Source organism: Musa acuminata, chromosome BXJ2-1 (assembly GCF_036884655.1).
Source record: "Musa acuminata AAA Group cultivar baxijiao chromosome BXJ2-1, Cavendish_Baxijiao_AAA, whole genome shotgun sequence".
Lineage (NCBI taxonomy): Eukaryota > Viridiplantae > Streptophyta > Magnoliopsida > Zingiberales > Musaceae > Musa > Musa acuminata.
In genome coordinates, this window is record NC_088338.1 from 35157441 (window position 1) to 35183655 (window position 26215).

Below are 26215 nucleotides of genomic sequence, written 5' to 3' on the forward strand. Positions count from 1 at the left end.
GGTGTTAATCAATTTTTATTTACGATAAATGAACGACTCGTCGATATTGTTGATATGTTTTTTTCTATCTATTTTGTCTTATCGCTTGCTTGTGAGTGATGTAAAGTTTCTTATGTTTGATTGATGGATCACTATCGACAGCTTGCTGTCGATGATAGTATCGTTGAAGGTCACGATCTTTAGTGCTCCTCAACCCTACGACAATTGTATTATTGGCACAATAGCATTGTGCATGGTGGTAGTAGCAATATCGTTGCCGATGATAGTCATAACGACTGTAGCAACACTATTGCGTGTGACCGCTATAACAGATTTGCTAGCTACGAGCAGTTGTGCCGAGTAGCGCATGCGCCCTATAGCAACATCAACAACCAATTATGCATAGCGATGGTTGCACATCACAACAGCCATGCAAGTGATGACCGCACATGGTGGTGGTTGTGCCATGCTGTCACGGACAAACTTCTAAACAAGGTGTTTGATATAATGCTTATATCTGTCCGTGTCTGTTGGCATGTTCATGCCTTGTACATAATGTAAAGGGGCGGCCGAAGGCTTAATAGTCCCATTTTAGTTGGGTTGGTGGCCTCTTTAGGCTTGTAAATAAAAGTTGTGTCATGTGGACACGTGCGAGAGCTTTTCGGTCTGTAATGGACCATTTTACCCTTTGTTGTGCCACTGTTCAGAGCTTGTAAAGTCTGTTTGTAATTTGCATTGTCTATGAAGTGTTTTTCGGAGATGTTTGCTTGTGGATCCCGATTGAGGCGTTCTCTCTTGCCCGTTCTCTCTTTTGTTGGTCCTAAGGGACAATGGGAGTCTTCGGGGAGGCTGACCTTTGCGGACGGACACGCAAGGGTGCCGCACGACTTAGGCAAAACCAGCTAAGTCTGTGTCATATGGTATCAGAGCGGGACAAGCACTCATAGAAACACTTAGCATGCAAACGTGGGGGACCTAGCGGGACTGCGTTGAGGGCAGTCAGCACACGCGCGACCGTTTGGGGGAAAACGGGCATGGAGATGTAGGGAAAAGAGTCGCTCAGAGGAGCGGGCATCTGAGATTGGCATTCAGAGGAATGGCCAACCCTTCGCGCAAGAGGCACCACGAGAACAGGCAAGCTTGGAAGAATTTGGAGCGCACAAAGGTTGGGATGGCTGAGTTTGAGCTACGGCTCAACGTTGACAACTATACTTGATGGTGCTCTAGGCAAGCGAGGCGCTTGGCAAGAATGAGACCATCCAAGGTGGAATGAGTTGCTCAACGACCAAAAGAGTTATGCAAAGCTCACAGAGGTGAGGGGAATTGCTAACTCGAAGAATTTAGTACTCATGCATGGGCTTGTATGCGGACGATGGAATGTTCGTGGCCATCCCAAGGCGACCGAAACTCGGTGCCATGGAGCATTGAAACTTTCTCTTCGGCATGCGAAGGATACGTCCGGAGGAGGCTGAAGTGTGCAACGAGTTCAGCATGTTGCTAGGCCTTGAGGGGTGCAGCGGTGGCTGTATTGACGTGGAGGCACAATCTAGCAAGTGCGTTTGCAAGAGGCAGAACAATGCACAGTTTGTTCAGCAGATCGGAGTAGTCCAAGGGGATGGTGGTCTCCGAAACGAAGAGAGATGTTGCTTCAACGGGATAGTTATCCAGGAGGGATAAGTCTCGGCACTCCAGAGGGAGAATCATGTGAGACGGACTTCACATGTTGAGGAGGAGTACCTCACAAACAACAACTCCATGAAGCTCAATGGACCGAGCAAGCAGCGAGGAGTTGCCGCATGATCTCACTCGAGAGAATGCATTGGTGGATGCATTGCGAGATCAAGTGGGGGAGCGACCTAAAGCAACTTAAATAAAGGCACACTTGGAGTCGATGTGGAGATCGGACTCAAGGGAGGGCTGACCCGTGGAATGGTGGGCACGAGGGCCACCATCGACTCAATGCAAAAACGAGGAGCGGAGCAACTTGGGTGTAACTTGGCGAAGTACCCAAGCCGCATGAAGGGAGCCAGCAGAGAAGTTGGAACATGGAGCAGAGGCACAGTGCTTTTCTTAAACAGAGGTCAAGGACATGAGCTCTTGCAGAGGCAAGAGCAGGATCATGTTGTTCCATGGGTCCTTCATTCTGATAGAGTGGACTCATCTTGCATGGTGCCAAAGACGAAGGGAGCTTCGGGGCACATGCACCTTATCTCGGAGAAGCATTTGATGGAGGAACTAAGGCGACTCAATTTGCAGAGGCGAAGTTGGGTTCAGAAGGCCTTAGCACGGGGCAAGAGGATGCAGAGGCGGGTACTCTTGAAGAATATGCCACAGGGTTGCCATTCTAGTTGCTATGAAGGAAGCGGTGCGCAGCGGAGATTGTGCTGGTAGGGGCAGAGGCCCAGGATCCAGACAATGGTGCACAAATTACAGTGAAGTCGATGGACTTCGGGAGCTACTAGGCGACGGACTGTCCTAGAGCGGTGCTTCATCTAGGTGTGACCCAAGAGTGGGTGGATGAAGGTCGATTGCCAAAGGAGCGAACAAAATCGAAGGTGGAAGAGACCCGACGATGTATTGGCAGAGGCCACACATGGAGGGTTCACAATTCGAGTTTATTCCCCAAGGATCAGAATGCAATGGAGATGTCACCAGGAGGCGACATGGTGCAGCGGATCGTGGTGGAACAGTTCGATGGCAATGCGATACACACGACCTGGTCCCGTGAGGGATGAGATCATATGGAGGTATGATCGGGAGCTACTGGGAGCTCCGCTTTGGTGAACAACACGACGGCAAGAAGGGCTATGGATTCAAGGAGTGAAGGCCATGGTACCGCAGAGGCGGGTCTTCCGGGCGTGCATCGAATTTTGCATCGGATGAAAACCTTGGTCATCAGCATATGGTGGCTGGGTTCCACCAAGGGAAAAGTTCGAATGCAAGTACCAGTGAGTTCCATGGGAGGAACTTGATCATGCAGAGGTATGATCGAAGCAGCTGGAGAGTTGGACTGCTCCAGAGCTCATATTCGCTTAAGGGAGCCCGACAAGTCAGAGGACAAGGTCGAGTAAGCGAACGTTGCTACCAAGGAAGCTAAGGAGAACAGAATTGGTGCAAACCCTACAACGCGATGGCAGAGGCCATGCATGGGAGTTGCAGTCTGTCTTTCCATCGACCAAACAGACTGCTTGGAGAACACAGAGGTGTTGAAGCAGGGGGTCGAAAGGGGCGAGGAAGCGACGACGAGTCCAGAGGGACTTAGCTACCCAAAATCAAGCATCAGTTAGAATGGAGGTGGACTCAGAGGAGTGCCACGGAGACATATCTACTGATCGTGAAGAAAAGGGATGCAGATGCGAGGCGACGGATAGTAGGGCCATGGGCATGGCAGCGCCATGGTACCGCAGAGGCGGGACTTCCGTCAAAGTCATTGATCCCTTGCTCTCACGGAGGGAGAGCGCTTGGTCGTGAAAGAGGCCGAGGAGGTGGAGCATGTAGAGGCAATCTCCAAGTACCGAGACAAGGCTGAAAGGCAGAGGCCAAGAAACTTCGTAAGACCGGTGTCAACAAGTTTCTCATCAAGATAACCGTAAGTGAAGGACTTCGGGTCATGCAAGAGTGCACGACCAAGGAACGAAGCAGGCAGTACACGGTGCTGTACCTTCGCTACTTAGTGGAGTAGGCGGCAGGGTTGATGGAGAAGATGGTACAATCCCAGAGGCGACCTCATCTATCAGAGAATTACTCTAAGTTGGGGTGAAAACTTCCTGCATTCCAGAAGTTCAATGGCATTGAGAAGGTGAATCATAGTAGCTAACTCAACGCAAGGAGTGCAAACACTTCAAGTGCTTCAGAAGTGTGAGCAAAGAGCAGGCGAAGGCCAGTAACCAGCTCGATGCATGAAGTACAACCTCGAGGAGGCGGGCGAAGTCAAGTAACCTTTGCCTTCTCAACTCTTAAGAGAATGGGCGAAACCGAGTACCCCAGTTCTCTTATCTATCCAGCAGAGGAGCTCTGCACAAGTTCAAAGACCCTTCGAAGATAAAGGAAGACAATAGTTGTCAAATCCTCACCAACGGTGATCAGTGCTACTGAGAGTAGATTGTCCGCTTCATTTCCCAACGAAATGCCAATCGAAAGCGGAAGTGATGCGAACCTACTTGGATGTGACAACTAACTGAAAGAAGAGTCAATGAGCAGATTTTGTGGAGGAAGGACCCAAAACTTCAGAAGTTTGCGAGGCGATGCTCGTTAAAGCTCCAACAAGCATCCACCCAGTTCAAGCAGCATGTGGAAATTTTGAGAAACTGGCGCAGTAAGAATGGTCTTTTCCTTCATTTGGTGGATCCGCAAGAATCAACGAGGATCAATACAACTTAGCCAACCCCACACCAGAGTCAGAGTCATTGGTGAGTTGAAGCAGCATGGCGGATTAAAGTTCGACTACTCAAAAACAGCAGTGGAGAGCAGTTGGGAGGCAGGAGGCGCATTGCAGCTGGAGCAGAAGATTGAAGACTCAGCAAAGGCGAAGAGTTGCAGTGTTCACAAAGGCTTCGACGAGGACGTCGAAGGGATAAGTGGGGGAGAATGTCACGGACAAACTTCTAAACAAGGTGTTTGATATAATGCTTATATCTGTCCGTGTCTGTTGGCATGTTCATGCCTTGTACAGAATGTAAAGGGGCGGCCAAAGGCTTAATAGTCCCATTTTAGTTGGGTTGGTGGCCTCTTTAGGCTTGTAAATAAAGGTTGTGTCATGTGGACACGTGCGAGAGCTTTTCGGTATGTAATGGACCATTTTACCCTTTGTTGTGCCACTGTTCAGAGCTTGTAAAGTCTGTTTGTAATTTGCATTATCTATGAAGTGTTTTTCGGAGATGTTTGCTTGTGGATCCCGATTGAGGCGTTCTCTCTTGCCCGTTCTCTCTTTTGTTGGTCCTAAGGGACAATGGGAGTCTTCGGGGAGGCTGACCTTTGCGGACGGACACGCAAGGGTGCCGCACGACTTAGGCAAAACCAGCTAAGTCCGTGTCAATGCGTAGGCGATGGTCGCAAATAGTGGTTGTGCTGCCATGCCAAGGGTCACTCATAGAAAGAGACAACTAGGGTTTTCTGACACTTTTAGCCTTCTAGAATATAAAAATTTTAGCCTCTATCCTTTTACCCAATTTTCATTTCTGCCCTTCATAATTTAGAAAATCTTTTCACATATCTTTTATCAAAATTATAGTTTTACCCTTATAAAATTTAATTTTTAATTTATGTCCTTAATTATAAAATTAATTAATTTATTTTATTTTAATCAAATATTTTGATCATAACAGTATTTTGTTTACTTGATTATTTAGATTTGATCAATCAAGTCTTGATTGAATTTAGGAAAGATCAATTTTTAATTTTGATCTATTTTAATTTTTGAGTGATTTAATTGGGATAATATTTAGCCTAATTTTAAGCTTGTTCAAATAAATAAAATTGACTAGTATAAGGGTTCTATACGAAATTGATAAAAAAAATATAAATTATAATTTTCCTTTATAGTTTTCTCATATGATTTAATGATTATATTTTGTATATAGTAAATAAAAATCTAATTATTATTCCTAGATATTTATTTTATTCACATTCATATGTATGAAATTATGAAATAATATTTATTTTTTAATAAAGGTATGATTTATTTTTCATCATTATTACAGTCGTCATATAAGTTTTTCTTTATGTTGATTAATGTTCACTAATTATTACAGTTATTATTTTATTATTGAACTATTTTGGTATAAATTAGATTAAAAAATTTGATGAATATTATTTGTAAATCATATCCCTAAGTTTGATCTAACCGGTAACTGCCAAAGTAACCTGATATGCTTTATGCATTATGAATTATAATAAATATCTTATCATTTATAGAATATTTTAAATTATATTTTATTTTATTGTATTAATCTTGTAGTCACCAATGACACATATGATTAGGAGATTTAGATGATCTTAAAGGAAAATATATTTTGAATAATTGTGTGATGAGATTGGATAATATTAGTTTGGATATCCTTGTAGTTTATGGTATACCCAAAGGTAGGAACACTATTCCATGAGGATAATATTAGTCCTATATAAATATTTTGTGTGAACACTAGATATATCAATATTTCACCCAATGGTGAAATATAGATGATATCAATAGAACTCAAAGTAATAATATTATAATATTACAATGGTACTTCTTTCATTATATTCTTACAAATATCCCTATATTTTCTGGATTAAATGGCATGAGCATAAACAATTTATACTAGGTGTAGTAGAACTTGATCAGATCAGTTCAAAGGATCATAGACTTAATTACTAAAAGTTTTATAGAATAAATAATTAAAATAATTGATCAAGAAAGGTCTAAAAGATCATGTTTTGTGATACTTGCTAGTAATATTTAGACTTTATTATAATTTACAACTAGAGCACTAAAATATTTAAAATTAATTTAAATTTACTAATAAGTCATTAACTATCACCTTAATGAAAGAACTGACTGAAATTTAAGTGATAGTATTTGAGGAATTCAAGATTATATCCTTAATATAGCTAATAAAATTTTAAACTCAAGAATATTGCGTATGATTGTAATTGAGTCCTTTCTCGTATAATTTATTATTAATTCTCTTTTTTTTTTACTTATTTAAAATTCACTATAATAAAATTAAAGATAAATAAAACTTAAATGAGCTGACTAGTATATGTATTTAGAAAGAATTAATATTAAAATAAAAAAGACTCATAATATTTTGGGTACTACTCAACGAGTTGGTAACAATAAAAGAAACTTGAAGCATAAATCACTTGAGTTTTATATAAACTCATAAAAGAAAAAAATCTTCATAGTTAAATTCTACTTTTGTGATAAGGAAGGTCATGTGAAGTAGATCATAAGGTTTGGTTTGAAAAGAAAAGGTATAAGTCTTATCTTTAAATTAAATATTATATATAAAAAATTAATACTTTGTGAAGTAATTCTAACGCTTCAACATATGTTGCCAATAATATAGATTCATTTTAATATGAAAACCAAAGGAGAATAAAATATTTATCATTATAAGGAATCATCTTAAAGTGAAAGCAATAGTAGTTGGTACTTATCGCTTATGCCTAAAGACGATTCGTTTGATTAATCTTAAGGATACATGCTATGTTCTTATAATTCTAGGAATTTATCTTCTTTACCTAGAATTATTAGGATATTATTTCTCTATTAGTAGTTGTGAACTTAAAATGTTTCAATAAAAGTTAATCTTTGAATTCTATATGACAATCTATATATAATTAATATAAATCTTGAGTTTACAGTGATCTTGTAAACAAATATTAAAATAAAATATAGTTTTATAAACTTCTTGAATTAATGCTTATATTTGTGGGTCACTCTATATTTTTATTTTATTAAAAAGAGATATGTTATCATCTTATAGATAACATATTAAGATATAATCATATATATCTAATTTATATAAGGTCTCAAGCCGTTAATACATTTAGGTGTATATAAATGAAATCAAAAGATAATTAGATAGAAAAGTCAAAATTATCATATCAAACAGGGATGATAAATTTTATGATATTTATGATGAACTCGATCATAATTCTAGTTCTTTTGTTAGATTCTTAAAAAAATAGGATATATGTGTTCAGTATGATTAATCATTTGTGTCATAACAGAATAGGATTGTTGAAAGATGAAATCATACTCTCATAGATATAGTTAGGAGCATAATGAGTTATTATTTTATACTCGAATCAATGTGATAAAAAGCAATAAATATGATTATGTGTATATTAAATAGGGTTTCTAATAAATTAATTTTATTAACTTTTTTTTAGTTATGGATGGATAGAAAACTGATATTTATATATTTGGGATTGTCATGCAAAGATAAGGATGTTCAATTCATATAAAAAGAAATTAGATTCAATAACTATTTTTGAATATTTTATTCAAAAAAGTTCAAAGGGGTATATATATCTTATTACTTTAATTAGAGTATGAATCTAGTAATGTAAAATTCCCAGAAATAATAGCAAATCAGCAAGAGTGAAAATCTTAAAATTTAATTTTGATAGTGAGAAAATATAAATTAATATTCCTTTATCATTCAAGATATTGTTATTACTCAAATCATTAAATAATTTGATAAAGGTGAATAATAAAATAATAATTATTAAACTCTCACATAATATTGATGTCATTGTTAATGATCTTGTAAAACAACCACAATCGATAGTTTTGAGAATTTCTTAAAGGAAAAGAAATTATGTCATTTATGACTATTATGTGATATATTTATAAGAATCAATTTATAATATACGAATCAAAGGGATCCCTCACTATTTTCATAAGTCATAAAAGGTTATTCTAAAAAAGGTGGTATGATGCAATAAACGAAGAGTTAAAATCAGTGACCAAAGTGGTGTTTGAGAACTCGTCGAATTGCCCAATAACTTTAAAAGAGTCTATTACGTAAACATGTTGAATATTAGATTTTGATGATAAAACCAATTGATATTGTTTATGATTTGATCTGCATTTTGAGTGACACAGGAAGCTTCGATCAGGGAGAGATAATTAAAGTAGGAAGAATCATGTTGGGCCGGAGTGGAACATGTTAGAAGATTGGACGTCGAGCCGGGATATCGAGCCAAAGGATCGGTCGACGTATTGACAGAAGGCTTCGGGCCATGGGTTTGGGCATCGAGCTAAGAAGAGCAAAAATTACGCCAAGGAAATCAGAGTTGCGAATGTCAACTGGCCGATTGGGCAATAGGCTGCATGAGAGGATGATGTACTGAAGAATCAGATGAAGCATCGATGAACCAATGACATGCCATACAACATTTGATTCAAGTTTTCTAATAATTGTCTAGATCGAAGTAAGTTTTCAGTGTGTAGGATTAAATATGATAGTGATTAAGGCATAAAGCAAAATGAAGTCTCGGAGTCAAGAATGAGATTTCGTTAGGAGTTTGAGAGTTCATCGGAAGTCTGAACATTCGTCGAAAGTTCTACCGGAAATGACCGAGAAGTCTAGAAGCTTGCCAAAGAAGCTCATCGAAACTCACTAAGAAGATCGTCATGAAGTCTAGGAGTTTACCGGGAATTCGCTGGAATATTGTCGAGAGATCGTTAGAAGTTTGCCGAAAACTCGCTAGAAGAAACCTAGACTTACTGGACTTATTTAGCTTAGTGTATGTTGTTGAATCTCGGATTTTGATGATGAAACTAATTGATTCTGTTTAGATGTTTAACTGCATTTTGAGTGATGTAGGTCTACTCGATCAGGATTAGACAATTAATGCAGTAGGAATTGACGTTGCGCTGGAGGAGATCACGTTAGGACATTGGATGGTAGAAGGCTTCGGACGTCGGGCATCGGGCCAAGAGCAGAATTGCACCAAGGATATCGGGGTTGCGGAGGTCAACCGCCGATTGGGCAAAAAGCCGCAAGAGAGGACGATGCACTGAAGAATCAAACGAAGCGCCAACCAATGACATGCCGGGCAACAGAATGTCAATTCGCGTTGTAATAATTGTATAGATCGGAGTAGAGTTTTGGCTTGTATGTGCAGGATTAACTATGATAATGATGAAGACATAAAGCGAAACAAAGTGTTGGAGTCAAGCACGAAGGATTTGTTGCGAGTTTGAGAGTTCAACAGAAGTCCGAAGGTTCGTCGGGAATTCTACCGGAACTAGCCGAGAATGAGTAGGGAGCTCGCCGGAGGGTTTTTCGGAAGCTCGCCGGAAGGTTCGTTGGAAGTTCGCAAAGCTCACCGAGAAAGATCAGAGCTTGCTGAAGAAGCTCGTTGGAACTCGCCAAGATCAAATCGTGAAGTCTAGGAGCTTGCTGGGAGTCCGTAGAACGGTTTTCGAGAGTTTATCGGAAGACCGTCGAAAGTTCGTTGGAAGCTCACCGGAAGAAGTCTTGACTTGTGGACTTTGTAATTGTTGGGAAATCTTGTGGGCGACATCACATGCGCAGCGGAAGAGCAAGAAAACAAAATCCCTGATTCCCAAAAAGATGTTCGTCGTCGTGCGAAGATTGGTGCACAAAATCCGCGAAACTCAAAACTGTGTATAAAGTAGATTGTGTTACCTAGGGAGATCGCATACCCCTGTTTCCTTACAGATCCTTAGGAGAGGGTGAAGGAGGTCAAGCGTCCTCCTCTCTAGCGGTGATCCACACAGCAGGGTTGCGACGACGCTCCTCAAAACTCCAGGCCTGCTCTGAGGTGGAGAGGGAGAGGAGAATAGGAAAGGCAAGCAAAGACTCTAGCCTATGAGGCTCTAAATCTCTCCTATTTATAGAGGTTCCCTGTCAAACCCTAATGGGTCCTCCCCTAGTGGGTATTGGATCTGCATCCAATAAGACAAGGGCTCCGTCGGATATCTCATATCCGAACCTCTACTCATCGCAATACCTACCATATGTGTGTGACCCTCTAGGCCCAATATCGAGCTGGCCGTGAGTCATACCCGTCAGAACTCCTTCTAACTCAGTGAATTATTATCTCTGTAATAATTCACTTGACTCATCGACTACGGACGTACTAGGCCACTACGTCGTAGTCCCCATACGATACAGGAGAATCCAATCCATTGGACCTATCTGTCCTCAGTTACCGTGTACCTATAGTCCCTCATCCATCTAATATCCTAGAGACCGTATATCGAGCATGGTGTTGTCAGACCCATACGGTTTCTACTCGAGTCTCGCTCTAATCGGATTCTCCCGGAGAACTCTTTCTCTCTCAACCCGAATGACCCTAGCCAGGGATTTGTCTGAGCAAGAACACATGGGATATTCCTCTCATGACGCCGAGAGTGGATGATCCTCCATCGACACTCAATAGCCCTCGTAAGGTCGACTATCACTCCCAATGACCAACTGTACTAGATCTGAGATAGCCAAACCTATAAGTCTGGTATCAAAGAGTGGAGCACTCATACAGGACATCTTTGGTGTCTCAAGTCTAAGGACCAGATACACCACTATGACTACGGAATCGCTGTCTGACAATAAGGCATTATCAACCATCCAGCATTCCGTAAGCGAATCAATCAGTGAACTCATTCTCCAATGAGCACCTGTACTGTATCCCTAGTGTCCCTACACGAGCAACTATGAGACCAGCTGCATCCATCATATGGACAGGTATACAGCACACCAGTCTGTCCGGTTATCACGATGTCCATCTCGAGTAACCTATGACCGAGATTATTTAAGATATGTATTTAAAGGTGAATCGATCTCATTATCGTGATCTCATCACGATCCGATTCCCATTGCACAAATCCAAGGACATCATAATATATATATATGCATTTATGCAATAGTTATAAAGTGATATATGCCAAAATATAATAAGCAAAAAGATTATGTATCAAGTCACACGCGCCATCACTCACGTGATTGGCTTGCTGGGCACTTATGACTAGCAATCTCTCACTTGACCTAAAGCCAATCACCTATGTGTCTGATCCCCATCAAACCCCTGTGACACTCAAAGACAATATGAGACAATGGCTTTGTCAGTGGATCTGCAATGTTATCTTCAGATGGAACTATTTCCACTGCTACATCTCCTCGGGTTACGATCTCTCTGATAAGCTGGAACCTCCTCAGAACACTTCTGATGAGACCCAGGTTCCCTTATTTGAGTAATCACCCCATAGTTGTCGCAATATAAGGAAGTCGACTTCTCGCTATCTGAAACGACTCCCAAATCTGTGATGATCATCTTCAACCAGACTCCCTCCTTTGCTACATCTAATGCAGCAATGTACTCCGCCTCTGTGGTCGAGTCAGCAGTGGTATCTTGCTTGGAACTCTTCCAGCATACTGCTCCTCCATTTAAGGTATACACATACCCTAAATTCGACTTGCTATCATCGACATCAGACTGAAAACTTGAGTCAGTATAGCCTTCAACCTTAAGGCTATTACCTCCATATACTAGTAAAAGATCCTTAGTCCTTCTCAAGTACTTAAGGATACACTTTACTGCTTTCTAGTGCTCCAAGCCTGGATCCGCCTGATACATGCTCATGACACTCAGAGCATACGCTATATCAGGCCTAGTATATAGCATGACATACATGATAGACCCTATTGCTGAGGCATAAGGTATCATATCCATGTTCGCCCTTTCTTTTGGAGTCTTTGGGGACATACTCGTAGAAAGCGATATCCCATGTCTCATCGGTATGAGACCGCTCTTGGAATTTTCCATGCCAAACCTTTTGACAATGGTTTCTATGTACCTGGACTGGGACAAGCCAAGTATCCTTTTGGATCTATCTCTATAGATTCTAATCCCCAAGATATATGATGCTTCCCCTAAGTCCTTCATGGAGAAGTGTCTAGATAACCAAGCCTTTACTGTGGATAGCATTCCTACGTCATTCCCAATGATGAGGATGTCATCCACATATAACACCAAAAAGGTGATAGCGCTCCCACTTACCTTCCTGTACACACAAGGCTCATCTTCGTTCTTAACGAAGTCATAAGATCTGATTGCCTCATCAAATCTTATGTTCAACTTCGGGAAGCTTGCTTTAGTCCATAAATGGATCTAAGCAACCTACACACCTTATCTAGGCAGTTCTTGGACACGAATCCCTCAGGTTGCATCATATACACCTCATCCTCGAGATTCCCATTGAGGAATGTGGTTTTCACATCCATCTGCCAGATCTCATAATCATAGTGTGCTGCAATAGCCAATAGAATTCTGATGGATTTTAGCATTGCTACGGGTGAGAAGGTTTCGTCGTAATCAACACCTTGCCTTTGACGATACCCCTTAGCCACTAGCCTTGCTTTATAAGTCTCTACCTTTCCATCTACTCCGATCTTTTTCTTAAAGATCCACTTGCAACCGATGGGTACAATACCTTCGGGCGCATCAACTAGGTTCCAAACCTTATTGGAGTACATAGAATCCATCTCAGAATTCATGACTTCTTGCCACTTTTCGGAGTCTATACTCATAATAGCCTCCTCGTAGGTCTGAGGATCAATATCCTCAACATCCTCTCCTCTAATATGTCCCACATATCTCTCAGGAGGATGAGATACTCTATCAGACCTGCGTAAAGTTGAAAATTGTGTATTAGGTACCTGAACAGACTCGGGCTGTAGAGTGGTGCTTGAGCTTGGTTCTCCAACTTCGCTCAACTCTATCATTCTCCCACTGTCTCCGCCAAGAATGTGTTCCTTCTCAAGGAACACTGCTCTCTTAGCTACAAAGACCTTTTGGTCCTCGAGATGATATAAATAATACCCACAAGTTTCCTTGGGGTATCCCACAAATTTGCATCGCTCTATCCTTGATTCTAACTTATCGGGGTTGTGTCTTTTAACATGGGCAGGGCAGCCCCAAATCTTAACAACCTTAAGATCAGGCTTCTTCCCTTTCCATATCTCATATGGTGTAGACACTACCGACTTAGTTGGAACTCTGTTCAGAAGGTAAGCTGTGGTCTCTAGGGCATATCCCTAGAATAAGATGGGTAGGTCAGCGAAACTCATCATGGACCATACCATATCTAATGGCGTACGATTCCTTCTTCCAAAGACACCATTGAGCTAAGGTGTATAAGGAGGTGTCCATTGGGATAATATCCCATGGTCCTTGAGGAACTGAGTAAACTATGTACTTAAGTACTCACCTCCTCGATCTGATCGAAGAGTTTTGATACTCTTTCCAGTCTGGTTCTCCACCTCATTCTTATATTCTCTGAATTTCTCAAAGGCCTCGGACTTGTACTTCATTAAGTACACATATCCATACCTTGAGAAATCATCAATAAATATAATGAAGTAGGAGTAACCACCAATGACATGAGTTAACATGAGTCCACATACATCACTATGTATGAGTTCCAAAAACTTAGTGGCTCTCTCTCCAGTTCCACTAAATGGAGAGTTTGTCAGTTTTCCACGAAGGCAAGGCTCGCAAGTTGCATATGACACATAGTCGAATGGATCTAGATATCTATCATTTAGCAACTTTTGAATCATTCCCTCATGGATATGACCTAACCTACAATGCCATTGGTATGCACTGTTCACCTTATCTCGTTTCCTCTTAGACACTTACATTCATGATATATGGAGTAGTGTCTTGCATAAACAAACCTTTATGCAATATTCCTCTCGTCAATCTCCCCTCGGCTTTGCTAGAATTTACAATAAATTGTAGATGTGATAAGAAATGCTAGTATCCAATACCAATGCACTATCACAAAAATCTGCCAATTGGAGATTGTTCATGAATGTACCTGAAGCTTCTCCAAGCTTCTATTTCGCCCTCTCTGCAAGGTACTCTTTGCAATTCCTCTTCCAGTGCCCATCTTTACCACAGTGGAAGCATTGGCCTTTGTCCTTTACTGGGTCTTTCTTAGCAACCTTTGCTTTACCTGGTCTGCCCTTGCCCTTTCTCTTCTTAAGGGACCTTTCTACTTTCCTTTTCTTTCTGGTCTCACCAGTGTAGAGAACTGACTTCTCTTTCTTAATAGTACTCTCTGCCTCCCTCAACATATTGAGGAGCTCTGGGAGAGTCACATCAAGCTTGTTCATATTAAAATTCATTATGAACTGTGAAAAGGAATCTGGTAGGGACTGAAGCACAATGTCCACACACAAGTTATCCTCTAGGACCATTCCTAGACCTGTGAGTTTCTCTATCCACTCAATCATCATTAGGACATGGTTCTGAACCGATGTCCCCTCAGTCATTCTAGCGCGGAAAAGGCTCTTGGATATCTCATATCGTTGAGTCCTTCCCTGTTCCTCAAACAATTTGCGGACATGTAGGAGAATGTATCTGGCATCCATCTTTTCATATTGTCTCTATAACTCAGGAGTCATAGAGCCCAACATATAGCATTGAGCAAGAGTGGAGTCATCAATGTACTTCACGTAGCGAGCGATCTCATCCTCGTTTGCCCCTTCTTCGGGCGTAGGTATCACTATATCAAGGACGCACACGATTTTCTCCGTTGTGAGAACAATTCTCAAGTTACGGAGCCAATCCGTATAATTTGGACCAGTGAGGCGGTTGACATCAAGTATGCCACGTAAGGGATTTGAAAGCGACATTTTCTGAAAATAAAGATGCAGCAGAAATGAATAACATGCAGATTTTGCAAGAAATAAACTATCAAGATATGGACTTCTATCTTAATATGCTCCCACTATTTTACTAACGAGTCACGCGACACCCTCAGCACGTGAAACGGAAGTCTCCGGCAGACTTCTAGTGGGGATCAGGATCCAATCAACGTCTTAGTGTAACCTCGAGGGACTCGACCAATCACACTAAGCCTAAAAGGTAGGCAACTCTTGCCGATCACAACTCCTTGTGATTCCCGTCCTGTTCGGCCTCCGAATCACCATGGTCTCGAGGGACTCGACCAACCATGATGCTCGGTTAAGTCAACACCTTCGTTACAAGATGAGTCTGATTTGATGATATACCCTCGAGGGACTCGACCAAGCATACCATGCCCTCAGGTCACCGGTGACATCTCTATGTCGTAAGCAAGATAGCGAATCGCGATATAGGTGAGTCTCGAGAGACTCGACCAACTCAACCTACACCGGGAATCGGTTCGTACTCATAACGATGGAAGGCCACGTGGGTCAATCTAATTGCCTCACATTTACCGACTTAATATTATCGAGAGATGTTTCTATGCTTTGGTCTCCTAATATGACATGTCACACATATACATATTTAATATATATCTACATCGCATGCAAATATATATACATATCTAGTATGTGTATAAGCAATCACACTAGATGATCATGGACCACAACCTAATATGATTAGGCCCGAGCCAGTAGGCCTAATCACTCACATCAAGATCTATGTGTGCAACGGTGCATCTCCATGCCCTGTGATCGTCCATCTCGTCCTCGTCGGTTCCGTCGATATCTTGATGCATCTCCATGCATCACGATCGTCCGTCTCGTGGGTCCCGCTATCGCATCCACGCTCCCGTTGCGCCTCCTCATGTGATTACAACTTAATCATAGGCACGCAGGCCCGACAATAAATGAGAAATATAATGGAGGCTCGCAGACCTCAATAATAATAATCACAAGTACACACATCACACGGTCCATGATCATCCGTCCACATATCATACATCACATGTATAAATAATCATCATCATGTAGGACTACTAGATAATAATAAAAATAATAATCAACTAAACCTTTTAATTAATTAATATTTTATGAAATCAGGGACATGTAGGGAATGGCTGAATTTATAGGGGTATTTTCGTAATTTGGACAAAAGACAGAAACTGGAATTTCTCAAATTCCGAGGGGCAAAACTATCTTTTGCCCAGAAAACCCTAATGCCCTACCACCCTTTGCTGCTGCCGCTGCCGCCGCCACCCTGCTGGCGGCGGCCTGTGCGGCGGGGCGAGGGCGCTGCCCTCGCCTGCAGGCGGCATGCACGCTAGCGGCGCTGCCGCTGCAGGTGGGCTCCCCCGCGGATGCCGCCGCCTCCGCAGGCGGTTCTGCCGGCGGGGCAACGCCCGCAGGCGGTGCAGTCCCGCCGGGCGGTCACCCCTGTGGGGGGGGGGGGGGGGGGGGTTTCGCCCGCGGGAGCAACAGCGACAGGCGCCGCTGCCCTGCGGGGCCTCACCCCGCGGGAGAAGCGGCCGCAGGCGCCTCTACCCGCGGGCTGCCAGCCCCGCCGGACGTAAGCCTGCTGCAAGCAGGCCGCCGGCCGGCTGCTGCAGACGCAGCTCCTGTGATGCCCGCCTTCGGCTGCGCTGCACGCACGCAGATCGAGGGCAGCAACTGTTGCTGTCCTTCCTTGTTTTTGCGTCAACGATTTTGACGTCAAAATTCTTCTTAAACACAACACACGCAGTTCAAAACCAATCATTTGCACGAAAAACCTGGCTCTGATACCACTGTTGGGAAATCTTGGGGGCGACATCACATGCGCAGCGGAAGAGCAAGAAAACAAAATCCCCGATTCCCAAAAAGATGTTCGTCGTCGTGCGAAGATTGGTGCGCAAAATCCGCGAAACTCAAAACTGCGTATAAAGTAGATTGTGTTACCTAGGGAGATCGCATATCCCTATTTCCTTACAGATCCTTAGGAGAGGGTGAAGGAGGTCAAGCGTCCTCCTCTCTAACGGTGATCCACACAGCAGGGTTGTGACGACGCTCCTCAAAACTCCAGGCCTGCTCTGAGGTGGAGAGGGAGAAGAGAATAGGAAAGGCAAGCAAAGACTCTAGCTTATGAGGCTCTAAATCTCTCCTATTTATAGAGGTTCCCTGTCAAACCCTAATGGGTCCTCCCCTAGTGGGTATTGGATCTGCATCCAATAAGACAAGGGCTCCGTCGGATATCTCATATCCGAACCTCTACTCATCGCAATACCTACCATATGTGTGTGACCCTCTAGGCCCAATATTGAGCTGGCCGTGAGTCATACCTGTCAGAACTCCTTCTAACTCAGTGAATTATTATCTCTGTAATAATTCACTTGACTCATCGACTACGGACGTACTAGGCCACTACGCCGTAGTCCCCAGACGATACAGGAGAATCCAATCCATTGGACCTGTCTGTCCTCAGTTACCGTGTACCTATAGTCCCTCATCCATCTAATATCCTAGAGACCGTATATCGAGCATGGTGTTGTCAGACCCATACGGTTTCTACTCAAGTCTCGCTCTAATCGGATTCTCCCGGAGAACTCTTTCTCTCTCAACCCGAATGACCCTGGCTAGGGATTTGTCTGAGCAAGAACACATGGGATATTCCTCTCATGACGCCGAGAGTGGATGATCCTCTATCGACACTCAATAGCCCTCGTAAGGTCGACTACCACTCCCAATGACCAGCTGTACTAGATCTGGGATAACCAAACATATAAGTCTGGTATCAAAGAGTGGAGCACTCATACAGGACATCTTTGGTGTCTGAAGTCTAAGGACCAGATACACCACTAGGACTACGGAATCGTTGTCTGACAATAAGGCATCATCAACCATCCAACATTCCGTAAGCGGATCAATCAGTGAACTCATTCTCCAATGAGCACCTGTACTGTATCTCTAGTGTCCCTACACGAGCAGCTATGAGACCACCTGCATCCATCATATGGACGGGTATACAGCACACCAGTCTGTCCGGTTATCACGATGTCCATCTCGAGTAACCTATGACCGGGATTATTTAGGATATGTGTTTAAAGGTGAATCGATCTCATTATCGTGATCTCATCACGATCCGATTCCCATTGCACAAATCCAAGGACATCACAATATATATATGCATTTATGCAATAGTTATAAAGTGATATATGCCAAAATATAATAAGCAAAAAGATTCTGTATCAAGTCACACGTGCAATCACTCACGTGATTGGCTTGTTGGGCACCTATGACTAGCAGTAATAGCTTAGGAAATTTCTTTAAATTCATAGTTAGCATGTTAATTAGTGTTAGGATTAGGTGTTAATCCTATAATCTAAGTAGGGGCCAATTGGGCCCGAGTTCAGACTAGTTTGGGCCAAGTTTGGAGCCCAACCAGTGAGCTGAAATAGTGTAGGCGGTGGCACCGCTTAGAACCTGAGAACTGGGCGGTGGCACCGCTAGACTGAGCAGTGGCACCGCCCAGAACCCGAGAGGTCGGGCGATGGCACCGCCACCGACAGGCGATGGCACCGCTAGCCTCGAGAACCCAAGAGAATTCAAAATTTGGAGCCCAAATTTGAATCCTCTTGGGGCTTATAAATACCCCTCAATTCTCAGCTGAGATTATAACATTTGAGAAGCATTAGATTGAGACAAAAGCCTTTGTAAAGTTTTTGGCAAGCCTTGTTTTCAATTGCTTGAGTGTTCACCGCCTTCCTTTTCGTTAAAGATTTGTAAGAGTGTGAACCATTTGTAAAAAGGTTGTAAGAGGGGTATTTGTCCTTCCCCTTCAAAGTGATTTGCTAGTGGAAGTTGGGAGCCTCATTGAAGAAGGCTTCGCAAGTGGATGTAGGTCATTTTGACCGAACCACTTTAAATTGGCGTGTTCTCTGGTTTGCATTTACTTATTGCTATTTACCTAACTGCAAACCTTCATACAAGCTTTACTTCCTCATTACTTTTGCTGCACACCTTTACGAATACGCTTTCAAGTTAAGCACTTTCGAGTTCGATTTTTATCGTACGAAAGATTTTCCAAAACCGACGTTTTAATCCGCTGCACTAATTCACCTCCCCCTCTTAGTGCCGCTCCGATCCTAACAATTGGTATCAGAGCCCGGTATTTCTCATTTCAGATTTACACCCGAGAGAAATGACTCTTCATGGCTTTCAAGAGGGCTTATCGGTTGTTCGTCCACCATTATTTAATGGATTAGACTACACTTATTGGAAAACTCGAATGAGAGTTTTCTTGATTTCTATGAATTTGGATTTATGGAATATCGTTGAAAACGGTTTTCAACTTCCCTCTAAACTGATGAATGAATGGTCGGATTTGGAGAAGAAGTATTTTTCTTTAAACGTAAAGGCTATGAATGCCTTATTTTGCGCTTTGGACAAAAATGAGTTCAATCGTATTTCAACGTGCGAAACGACTTTTGATATTTGGCGAACACTTGAAATCATGCACGAGGGAACTAGTAGAGTCAAAGACTCGAAAGTTAACATTTTATTGCATGATTTTGAGTTTTTTCGAATACAACCGAGCGAGACTATAGGCGACATGTACACCCGTTTCACGGATGTCATCAATAATCTAAGAGTTCTTGGTAAATCTTTTACGAATTTTGATCTCGTAAGCAAAATCTTAAGATCCCTTCCAAAAAGGTGGGATCCTAAAATAACCGCAATACAAGAAACAAAAGATTTAAATATTTTTCCACTTAAAGAACTAATTGGTTCGTTGATGACATATGAAATGGTGCACAATGCACATGATGAACATGATGAACGAAATCACCTTCCAAAGAATAGGAAGGATTTGGAACTCCGGACAAATGAATACCACTTGAGCAATGACTCAACTGATGAGGACAATGATGAACTTGAACTTCGAACACTAAACCTTAATAAGTTCATTAAACAAAAATCTAAAATAAACAATGAACTTGAACAGAGGAAGAGGCCAAAGAAGAGGAAGGCAACCAAGGATGAATCAAGAACTTCCAAAGGTGAAACGACGAATTGGGCTTTGACCGGCTTCGACTACAAGGTAAGTAACTCAACTCTCTTAAATTATTTTGAAATTACTTGAAGTGTTTCATGAGTGCTTAATTTAGAATAGGAAATAAAAAATTGTTTTTCAAAAATTATATCATGTTTTTTTTTTAGCATCTTTGAAAAATTAAAAATTTGATCATGAAAAGTATATTGCTAAGGTTTCATGCGTGTTATATTTTGAAATGTTGAATGATGTATGCAACATTAGGGATGATAATTATACGATATGTGATAGTGCTTAGGATTAATCCATGCATGTGTATCTTGATGATTTTACACTATTACATACTTTAATAACATGTTAGAAATTATGTGTTTTAGATACAAAAATATTCATGATCATGAGCATTTTTAACTTCATGATTGAATTTGAAAATCTATAGCAAAACCATTTCCGAATGTATGAAAGTGTTAAATTTTATTTTTGGATTTTCTTGATCCTAACAATTCATTTTTGAAAATCTATTGATCTTGATGGTTTTATGATGAAATTCATTTTTCGATCCTAAACGTTGATGCATGTTTTTATTTAACATAAATGAAAAAGCATGCTAACATGAAATCAATCACTTAAAATGAAATACTTAAAAAAGGAAAAATATATTATTAATGAAATCATGAATCTACTTATGTTACGAATTTTGTGAACCATAAAAATGATTTTTGGTGATTTGAATTTGAATGAGTTCTATCCAAAATCATGATCTTGATTCCATGATATTTACAAATTAAGATTTATTATGAATCAAGATTTTTTCATTAATCGATCTCCTAAGATTTTCTTTTGATTAATTATGAGTAGGTTTTTTCAAAAAGAAATCATATCTTTTGGTATTCATATGTTCTAATCTTTCATGATATGATTTTTATGCAATTCCTTGTATTCATGAAATGTTTATCGCATCACCCAATTACTTTCTTCTTGATATTCCTTATGTGGTGATATAAAATTATGCTTGAAATACTCTTGATATTATTTTGATGCATACAAATGAAAAGTTATGATTATGAATGGTAGGATGAAATTTGACAAGTTAATACCATCATGATTTGAAACATTTATGATTTTAAAATTATGCATGCAATTGCTTTTTATTGTAATGAAATATTCATATAATGTGTATCATGAATACTTTATTATCATACATGAAAATAGTGATAAATATTTTGAAAATAAATGTTTATATCATGTTAGATGATTTTACATTTTGTGCCTGATGAGTTATAGTGATGATTGAAACAATGATTGAAATAATATGCTTGATGATTTATTTTACGAAATTTACCTTTTTCATGATATTTTGTGAATCTCGAAATTGATTTTGATGACTTGATTATGAGTTTCAAGTTAACGATTTGATTTGAATGAATTTTATCTAAATCATAATATTGATCTTGCAAAATTGGAATCACAAATAATATCTTTTGGTATTCATGAATTGATACTCACAATATGAAAGTATTGGTATTTATGACTTGAATTTGATTGAAACATTGCACGCTTAAATTAATCATTCTCCTATGTTTCAAAAATTCTTTAAATGCCTTATGTGATGATTGAAAATTAATTTGCTTTATGATGAATCATGAATCATGACTTGATCTATGATATTGATATATTTTAATCATGATCCTTGGTTGTATAATTATTTTGCTCTATTAAAAAGATTTGTCGAATGAATCATGTCCTTCTTGAATTTTCTTGATATCATGACATGATTTTGTAATATGGCTTGTATAATGATTAAAATTCTTTAGCCATTGATTTCTCCCTTCCTTTTGATAATGATAAAGGGGGAGTTAATTTACTAGCCTGCATAATGAATCATGTCCTTCTTGAATAATTATTTTGCTCTTACCGTGATCCTTGGTTGAATAATTATTAGCCTGCATAATGAATCAATATCTATGATATTGATATATTTTAATCATGATCCTTGGTTGTATAATTATTTTGCTCTATTAAAAAGATTTGTCGAATGAATCATGTCCTTCTTGAATTTTCTTGATATCATGACATGATTTTGTAATATGGCTTGTATAATGATTAAAATTCTTTAGCCATTGATTTCTCCCTTCCTTTTGATAATGATAAAGGGGGAGTTAGTTTACTAGCCTGCATATTTCAAAGGAAGGAAAATTTGCTAGCTCGATCATTTCATTGAAAGAACTTGCTATCATGAACACTACCAATGAATTGCAAATCCTGCAATCTAAAGAGAAGCAAAGAATTGCTATCTCGAAAGAAACAAAAAATGCAAAACTTAGAAAACTTGCAATATAATTGCTCTTACCATGCTTTGTATAAAAAATAGGTTGATATCCTTAAAAGCATTGCATTAAATTTTTTAGTGTATTGCAATGTATCACATGTATCGCAAATTAAAAATTTTGAGACTATTATCATATCATGTTTAACAATTGATATCTTTCAATGATATGATAAATTATCAATCTCATGATGTATCGCATAATGATATCATGATTTGCGATTGTATCATGTGATCCTTGGTGAATTTTCACATTGATATCCTTCATGAAATGATTTCTTTGCATTATTATTTTGTATGAATCATGTGATGATTGAAATATTGATTGATGCAAAGTTGATGTAAAAGTCTAAATCATTGGTTCCTCTCCTTCTTTTTGACATTGACAAAGGGGAGAAAGTTATTACTAGCTTGCACACTTGAATGAAGAATTTGCTAGCTCGATAATTATAATGAAGAAATTTACTATATCAAACATCATAAATATTGTTACTTGCAAAGAAAAGCAAATTGCAATCTTGCACAAAAATTGAAGTGTTGAATTGCCATGATTGAACTTAAGAATCTTGGTATGCTTTTGTGCTTATATGTTGTGATGAAAATCTAGCTTCATGTTATAAAAACTTGAATATATTTTAAAATAGCTAGAGCTACTTCTCCTTTTTGTTGATGACAAAGGGGGAGAAGTATATTGATGACTTCATGCATTGAATTTAATATTTTATATATATTTGCATGATGGTTTAAATGTTTTTTATAACATGTGATGAATGTTACTTGGATTTGGGATAATCCAAGTGTTCTATTAATGGCATATTGATAGGGGGAGTTTGGTTAAACTCCGGGGAGTTAAGGTTAACTCCGTTAGTCACCAATTAGTTGTCATCATCAAAAAGGGGGAGATTGTTGAATCTCGGATTTTGATGATGAAACTAATTGATTCTGTTTAGATGTTTAACACATGAGACAGTTAACACATGAGGAATTGACGTTGCGCCGGAGGAGATCACGTTAGGACATTGGATGGTAGAAGGCTTCGGACGTCGGGCATCGGGCCAAGAGCGGAATTGCGCCTTGGATATCGAGGTTGCGGAGGTCAACCACCGATTGGGCAAAAAGCCACAAGAGAGGACGATGCGCTGAAGAATCGGACGAAGCGCCAACCACTGACATGCCGGGCAACAGAATGTCAATTTGCGTTGTAATAATTGTCTAGATCGGAGTAGAGTTTTGGCTTGTATGTGCAGGATTAACTGCGATAACGATGAAGACATAAAGCGAAACAAAGTATCGGAGTCAAGCACGAAGGATTTGTTGCGAGTTCGAGAATTCGACGGAAGTCCGAAGGTTCGTCAGGAATGCTACTGGAACTAGTAGAGAATGAGTAGGGAGCTTGCCGAAGGGTTTTTCGGAAGCTCGCCGGAAGGTTCGTTGGAAGTTCGCAGAGCTCACCGAGAAAGATCGGAGCTTGCCGAAGAAGCTCGTTGGAACTCGCCAAGATCAAATCATGAAGTCTAGGAGCTTGCCGGGAGTCCGTAGAACGGTTTCCAAGAGTTTATCGGAAGATCGTCGAAAGTTCACCGGAAGCTCGCCGGAAGAAGTCTTGACTTGTGGACTTTGTAATAGCTTAGGAAATGTCTTTAAATTCATAGTTAGCACGTTAATTAGGGTTAGAATTAGGTGTTAATCCTATAATCCAAGTAGGGGCCAATTGGGCCCGAGTTTGGACTGGTTTGGGCCAAGTTTGGAGCCCAACCAGTGAGCTGAAATAGTGTAGGCGATGGCACCGCCTAGAACCCAAGAACTAAGAGGTGGCACCGTTGGACTGAGCGGTGGCACCGCCCAGAACCCGAGAGATCGGGCGGTGGCACCGCCAGCCTTGGGAACCCAAGAGAATTCAAAACTTGGAGCCCAAATTTGAATCCTCTTGGGGCCTATAAATACCCCTCAATTCTCAGCTGAGATTATAACCTTTGAGAAGCATTAGATTGAGACAAAAGCCTTTGTAAAGTTTTTGGCAAGCCTTGTTTTTAATTGCTTGAGTGTTCACCTCCTTCCTTTTCGTTGAAGATTTGTAAAAGTGTGAACCATTTGTAAAAAGGTTGTAAGAGGAGTATTTGTCCTTCCCCTTCAAAGTGATTTGCTAGTGGAAGTTGGAAGCCTCATTGAAGAAGGCTTCGCAAGTGGATGTAGGTCATTTTGACTGAACCACTTTAAATTGGCGTGTTCTCTTGTTTGCATTTACTTATTGCTATTTACCTTACTACAAACCTTTATACAAGCTTTACTTCCTCATTACTTTTGCGGCACACCTTTACAAATACGCTTTCAAGTTAAGCACTTTCGAGTTCGATTTTTATCGTACGAAAGATTTTCCAAAACCGACGTTTTAATCCGCTGCACTAATTCACCCCCCCCCCCCCCCCCCCCTCTTAGTGCCGCTCCGATCATAACATATGTCTCAAAATTCGTAGTTAACATATAATTGGGTTGAAATTGGGCCAACTCAATTAGGGGTTAATTGGGCCCAAGTTTGGGTTGTATTTGGCTAAGTGAAAGGCCCAAACAGTGACCCAACAAGTGGCACCGTCATAGTATAGTCTCCAAGATTATGTCAAGCGATGGTACCACTAGTCTGGGCAGTGATACTGCTCAGTGGCAGGGTGTCAGGTGATGGTATCGCCAGACTAGGTGGTGGTATCGCTTGGTGTTAGTATTGCAGGCAATGGTACCGCCCAACACAAGCGATGGTACCACCCAACATAGGCGATGGTACCGCCTAGCACAGGTGGTGATACCATCAGTATCTCGAAAACCAGGAATGAGACACTTTTAGGCTCTAAGTTTGAATCTATTTGTGGCCTATAAATATCTCTCTCATCCCTGGTTAACATACACAAGCACAAAGAATTTAAAAGTGAGAAAATATTGTAGTAATCACTTGAGAGATCCCCTCCTCTAATTCTAAGTTTAAAATTTTGTTTAGAGAGGAGTGAATGCTTATAAAAATTTATCTCCTAAACATGTGAAAATGAGAAGAGGGGTGTAAAAGGGTAGTTGGTCTTCGCCCATTGAAAGAAGACCGGTAATGGAAGCCGATGGCCTCGAGTGAAGAGGAATCGGGAGTGGATGTAGGTCACAATGACCAAACCACTATAAAATCAGTTTGCTACCTTTTACTTTGTTGTTTACCTTTGCTGTAAATTATTTTACTTGCTCACTGCTCTACTTCCGCATTACATGCTTACGAAAGTATTTTTAAGTTAATATCTTTCCGATCGGTTTTCAACGAACGAATATTTTCTGAAATTAACATTTTTACCATTGTACTAATTCACCCCTGCCCCTCTCTTAGTACCGACTCATTCCTAACAATTAGTATAAGAGTCACGTTCCTTTCTCATTTGGTTTAACACCCAAGAGAAATAGCTCTTTTCGGCTTTTAAGAGGGCTTTTCTATCGTTCGTCCGCCCACGCTCAATAAGATGAACTATACTTATTGAAAACCTCGTATGAGAGTTTTTTTGCTTTCCTTAAAGCTTAATTTATGGAATATTATTGAAAACAGATTTGAAAAGTCTCCTCGTCCAATAAACGATTGAAATGAGTTGAAAAAGAAGACTTTTTCTTTAAATGCTAGAGCTATGAATGCTCTATTTTGCACCTTAG